The 6,287-nt window shown below is 36.6% G+C and overlaps 1 pseudogene; it reads left to right on the forward strand.

The window, feature by feature from the left end:
• Positions 1–375: 375 nt before the first annotated feature.
• Positions 376–1,194, forward strand: LOC126765869 (jerky protein homolog-like; annotated as a pseudogene).
• Positions 1,195–6,287: the final 5,093 nt, after the last annotated feature.

The raw sequence follows: 6,287 nt of genomic DNA on the forward strand, positions 1-6,287 counted from the left end.
CCGAAAACTAAAAGTAACTTTCTAAAAATGTTAAATAAACGTAAAAACAACACTTTATCTTTGGAAACCATAGTAAAGATATTGGAAAAGCTGAACAAAGGAGTTCAAGGGAGTCGTCTAGCGCTAGATTTCAATGTGAGCAAATCTGCCATCAGCTATATCAAGTCAAATAGATCATCTATATTAAATGCTGTTTCCAACACTTATCAGGAAGCAAAAAATAAAACTATGCATAGTGCGAATTCCCGAAAATGGAAAGTCGTCTTTATGAGTGGTTTTTAAAACAACGGGAAAGGAAGTGTACATTGACAGCAACAATATTAAAGGAAAAGCTGAACAAATGTTTGGTGAAGAATACTCCGATAAAAATAAAAATGCATTCCGAGCAAGCGATGGTTTATTAAATTTAAAAAGCGACACGGCATTCGTTTTTTAAAAATTGGTGACGAGATTCTTTCTAGTGATATTGCCTCGATCACTCCATTTATTCACAGATTCCGTGCAAAAGTCACTGAGATGGGATTAATAGAGTCTCAATTATATAATGTGGACGAAACCGGATTATTTTATCGTTGCCTACCAGATAAAACATATGTCTCTGCTTGTGAAAAAAGTGCGCCTGGATACAAAAGTCAAAAAGAACGAATTTCAATTTTACTTGGTTCAAATGCTGATGGCTCTCACAAATTAGTGCCCTTAGTTATTGGAAAAGCCAAAAATCCCAGGAGCTTCAAAGGTTTTAATAATCCACTTCATTACAACTTTTCCAAAAATGCTTGGATGACGTCTCGGATCTTTCATGATTGGTTTCACAAGATATTTATTAATTAAGTAAGAGGAAATAATTTTGCTTTTAATTTCTTTAATTTTAAAATATTTTTTTGTTTATAGGTCATCCAGTTTTCTCAAAAAAATAACTTGCCTCCGAAGGCTCTTTTACTTATTGATAACTGCTCCGCGCATGCACCAATTGAGCATCTTCAAAGCAAAGATGGCAACATAGTTGCATATTTCTTGCCGCCGAATGTAACAGCAGCTGTGCAACCAATTGATCAAAATCCCGTAAAGTTAACAAAACTTGTTAACAGAAGTAAGTTACTTGCTGCAATAATAGCTGAAGGTGGTGCACTGAATAGTCTGTTGAAATCCCTCCATCCGAAAGGCAATAATATTTCTGAAACAAGCTTGGGATGAGATAACGCAAACGGTGATGAGGAATTCTTGGACAAAGTTGTTAAATTGGGACTCTGACCAATACGACAGCGATGATGATGTGCCACTAGCACAGTTACTTAACAAAAATGAGGACTGCAATGAAGCTCTCCAAGTAAATCAAACTCTTTTTAGCAGAAATTGATCCAAACAATTCCATGTGTATTGTTGGCATCGAGAAATAGAATGGAGATGAGTTTGAAGATGGAACTGGTTACGACCTAAGTAGCGATGATGAGTTTTCTGATAGCAGTGAAGACGATATTGTTGAGAACATACCAGTTATTTCAAATGCTATAGCTATTGAAAGCGTTAACAATTTAATAAATTAGTGCAACAAGAGTGAATTGTCTTCCAGTAAACATATAGCCAATCTTTTGGCCCTCCGTAACGACTCTTAGTTTTACTATTTACGTTAAAAAAACTGTCCAGAAATTAGAACATTTCGCAAATTAGAACTACCCCAAAAACAAAGTGGTTCTAATTTCCGAGCGTCTACTGTATTTCTAAATTACTAATTTTCAAAAAATGTTCTTTTCTTTTTTTTTTATATTCTTAATTATTAAATTTAAATAGCTTAACTTATTCCTTACATAGATATCAGCTTCCCTTCCATGGCCGGTAACCGTGCAGTTGTCCTTTTTCCTCTCGGTACTTGGGCGCACTCTTTCACTCCCTCGATGCCAGAAAGTCAGTTCCGCTGCTTGATTTCCGTACTGCTTATGGTACTTTTGTGAGTTGCTTGTTTAACACATTGCCCGGGCGCCAGTTATCGGGCTTTTTGCTAGAGCTCCGAAAAAAAGTGGTTTTATTTTAATTGGGTCCGTATGACCTTCTTTATTAAACTTTAAATTGCAACTAACTAACATATTCTTTCTTAAGCTAAACCTGCCCCTGATGTTCGCTTCCTGTTGTTGACGAAAATATTACTGTCAGCTATAACTTTATTTCTGATTGCGAAATATTAGCTCAGCTATATTTGTTATTAAAATATTAGCGTCAGCTATAATTATGAATATGTTTCGTGTTAACTTGTACGTTAGAAATGAAATAATCGATATGACCTTCTGGAGCAGTTATTATCGAAGGATGAGTTAGTCATTAAGCAAATATTGCAAATCGATGTATTAATAATATTGTAATATTTAAATTTGTTAATAAATTAAAACAAAATCCAATATATTAGTTTTTAAATATTACTTTTAAATATATACATATATATATATTATATATGTAGAACAAAGAAATGCGACCGTGCGGACTAAACGTTTTTGACACACGGCAACACTGACTGAACGAAAAAGGGACTCGAACGGAATAAAACCAATAACGGACTTCACTTGAATAGCGGACGGCGACCGAGGCAGTTAATAAAGTATCTATCTATGGTAAGGCAGCACTTCTTTGATAAAGTAAAATTGATCCACGTATTGTAAAGTTTGATAAACCACTAGTTCTTAATAAAAGTGGAATTGATCTATTGTGAAGTGAAGTTGGTCCAGTCTTTTATTTCTGCACATCAGTGGATCATTCGTCTCCAGCAAATCGGACTTAGCGAGTCATCTACGTTTTCCTACATATTGGTCGGTTGGCCGTACGTCTATCGTACAAATTGGGGGCTAAACTCAAGCATATCCTACAAATTGGGAGCTCAACTCAACTGATTTTGTGGGCCATATTATGCACTGCAAAAGCAAACTCGAAGACAACAGTATTCGGCACCAGATCGAGATTCTAGTAGACTGTACAGTGGAGCAGCGAGACAAATCTAAGTGTTGGAAGCGGTTTTTGGAGGTGCACAAAATACAGGTGAAGTACAGTTTTAGTACACTGGAGTTTTCTAGAAGTGCAGAAGCATAGCAAGCAGCGACGTTACGGTACGTGTACAACAACAAAGTTGGAGTTGGTTCGTGTCGGCAAACAAGACATACAGCGAAAACGGTTGCGCCGCAATAGCGCATCAGAAACAGTGAAGAGTGCAAGGGCAACGGCAACAAGTGTAACAAGCAGCGAGGTTAAGCGTCATCAACAAGTCGGCAAAAAACAGGTTGCGGTTGGCTCGTGTTTTCAAACGGCACCACCCACGGTTCCTCATTTTACATTTAGAGAAATTGAACAAAGTTTGGCGGCATTTAACGGTACAGACGGCCAGGAAGTAAATCAATGTGTAGAATCTTTTGAAGAAAACGCACATATAGTAGGCTGGTCTGAAATCCATAAATTTATTTATGCAAAACAGCTTCTCAGAGGAGCAGCTAAGGCAATTTTTCGAAGCCAAACCGGTATCCGTGATTGGATATCTTTAAAACAAGCTTTAATTGATGAATTCGAAATATCATTTTCATCAGCTGAGGTACATAGGCGTTTAAGGAATCGTCAAAGGAGACAAAACGAAACATTTATTGAATTTTTATATGCCTTAATGGAAATAGAGAAGCGGGTAAAGCTGGAGGAATCCAGCGTAATAGAATATTTCATACTAGGGATTCCCGATTCAAAATTGAACAAAACGGTTTTGTACCAAGCAAGGAGTATAAGGGAACCAAAAGAGCAAATAAAAATTTATGAGAAAATTAAATATAAACGAAAGGTCGAAGTTGAAAATAGAGTCAGTATCAAGGAAGATAGGAAAGAAAACACTCAACGTTCAATTATAAACCGCACATGTTTCAAATGTGGCGAAACTTCGCATATAGCGAAGAATTGCACAAACCAACAAGTTAGATGTTACAAGTGCAACAAAGTCGGCCATAAACGCAACGAATGTCCGACAGTTCAAACGAAAAGTGAAAGAGATAATTTGAATACAGTTACCGAACTAACGTTCAAACCTTCAGAGGCAGATTTTAGACTAAAGTTTAAAATGGTAGAGGTAGGGAATGTAATTTTTCCTTCGTTAGTTGATACAGGTAGTCGATTGTGTCTGATAAGGGTAGATACAGTTGAAAAACTTAATCTTAAAGTTGCCAAACAAAGATAAACGAGTACTGGGCGGAATCGGTAATTCAGAAGTGGTCACGTTAGGTAGTTTCGAAACCAGAGCTAACGTAGATGATATTGAAATAAATATCATGTTTCATATTGTCAACAATAGGGATCTTCAATATCCGGCATTTATGGGACGTACAATTTTGGGTCAAGCCGATTTAATTGTTAGCGAGGAGAGCGATAGGTTTCTAAGGAAAGATAAACCAGATATTTGCCAGGCGAACAACAAAAAGTATAATGGTAAAATTGCAGAAGAGGCAGAAATAGCAGTTTTTAGTATGATTTGTATAGATGAACAGGAGCCAGAATCAACATATGACTTGTCACATTTCGATAAGGGAAAAAGGTTAGAAGTGGAAAAGTAGATTGCTCAATATGAGCCAAAAAGAATCAAATTTCCCCGGTGGAAATGAAAATTGTTTTAAAGGACGATGTACCGGTGTATCAGCCACCTAGGCGTGTATCATTTCAAGATCAAATAATCGTAGATGCTCAAGTAAAGCAATGGCTAGATGAAGATATTATTACTCCAAATCTATCCGATTACGCGTCGCCGATTGTACTTGTGTCTAAAAAAGATAAATCAAAGCGGTTATGTTGCGATTATCGCAAATTAAATGAGAAAATTTTGCGCGATAATTTTCCAATGACATTAATTGACGAGGTAGTTGAGAAGCTCCAGGGATATAAAGTTTTTACCACGTTAGATTTGGCTAATGGATTTTTGCATGTTCCTGTCTAAGAAAGTTCTAGAAAATATAAATCGTTTGTAACGATGAAAGGTCAATTTGAATTTAAATTTGTGCCGTTTGGTATCTCAAATTCACCAGCAGTATTCTGTAGATTCATCCATTCGATTTTTAAAAACCTAAAAGATGAGGGAGGTGCAGTCTCTTTTATCGATGATTTAATTATTCCATCCATAGACGAGGAAGAGGGGTTAATAAAACTAAAGAAAGTTTTTACAGTAGCAACAGTTGCTGGACTACAAATTAAGTAGAAAAAATGTAATTTTTTTAAACGTAAAGTAAATTTTTTGGGGTATGTAATCGAAGATAGCACAATTCGTCCGTCGAAAAAACCAGAGCGCTTAAAGCTTTCAAGCAACCTAGAGACTAGAAAGCCATTCAACAGTTTTTAGGATTAACACCCTACTTTCGGAGGTTTATTCAAAACTATGCGCTAGTGGCTAAGCCATTATCAGATCTTCTGAGGAAAGATCAACATTTCAAGTGGGAGGAAGAGCAGGCGATTGCTTTCGAGCAACTTAAGTCCTCGCTATCACGATCTCCAATTTTAGAATTATATAACCCAAATGCAATAACCGAAGTTCATACAGATGCATGAAAGCACGGGTATAGTGCGGTAATGTTGCAAAAGAGGGCACAGGATGAAGCATACCATTCAGTACAATTTATGAACCAGAAAACAAGTTCAGCGGAAGAGAACTATCATTCTTATGAACTTGAAGTGCTCGCCATCGTCAACGCATTAAAAAAACGGAGAGTGTATTTATTAGGTTTGGAATTCAAAATTGTAACGGATTGCAACGCATTTGCTATGACATTAAGGAAGAAAGATGTTCCACCCCGAGTAGCTAGATGGACAATGTTTTTGCAAGAATTTAATTATACTATAGAACATAGGTCAGGATCTAAAATAAAGCACGTCGATGCTTTAAGTAGGTTAGCGTGTATGTTAGTAGACGAATCGTTACTGCACAGATTAAAAGAGGCACAGGAAAAGGATGAATGGGCGCGGGTAATTCGCAAAATACTGGAAAACAATTCTTATGGAGACTTTTTTATCTCTCGTGACATATTGTAAAAGGATCCGGCATAGGAACTAATTGTGGTACCTAAACAAATGGAGAACGAGATCATTTTGCTAGCACATAAGCAAGGGCATTTTTCAATTAAAAAGACTTGTGATTGTGTAGGCAAATACTACTACATTCCAGGGCTCGAGGGAAAAGTCAGAAATATAGTAAGCAGTTGTGTCGAATGTTTAATAATGAACACAAAGTGTGGTAAATTGGAAGGATTATTGTCGCCAATCGAGAAAGAAGATTATCCCTTGGGGACATT

Source organism: Bactrocera neohumeralis, unplaced genomic scaffold, assembly GCF_024586455.1.
Source record: "Bactrocera neohumeralis isolate Rockhampton unplaced genomic scaffold, APGP_CSIRO_Bneo_wtdbg2-racon-allhic-juicebox.fasta_v2 cluster11, whole genome shotgun sequence".
Lineage (NCBI taxonomy): Eukaryota > Metazoa > Arthropoda > Insecta > Diptera > Tephritidae > Bactrocera > Bactrocera neohumeralis.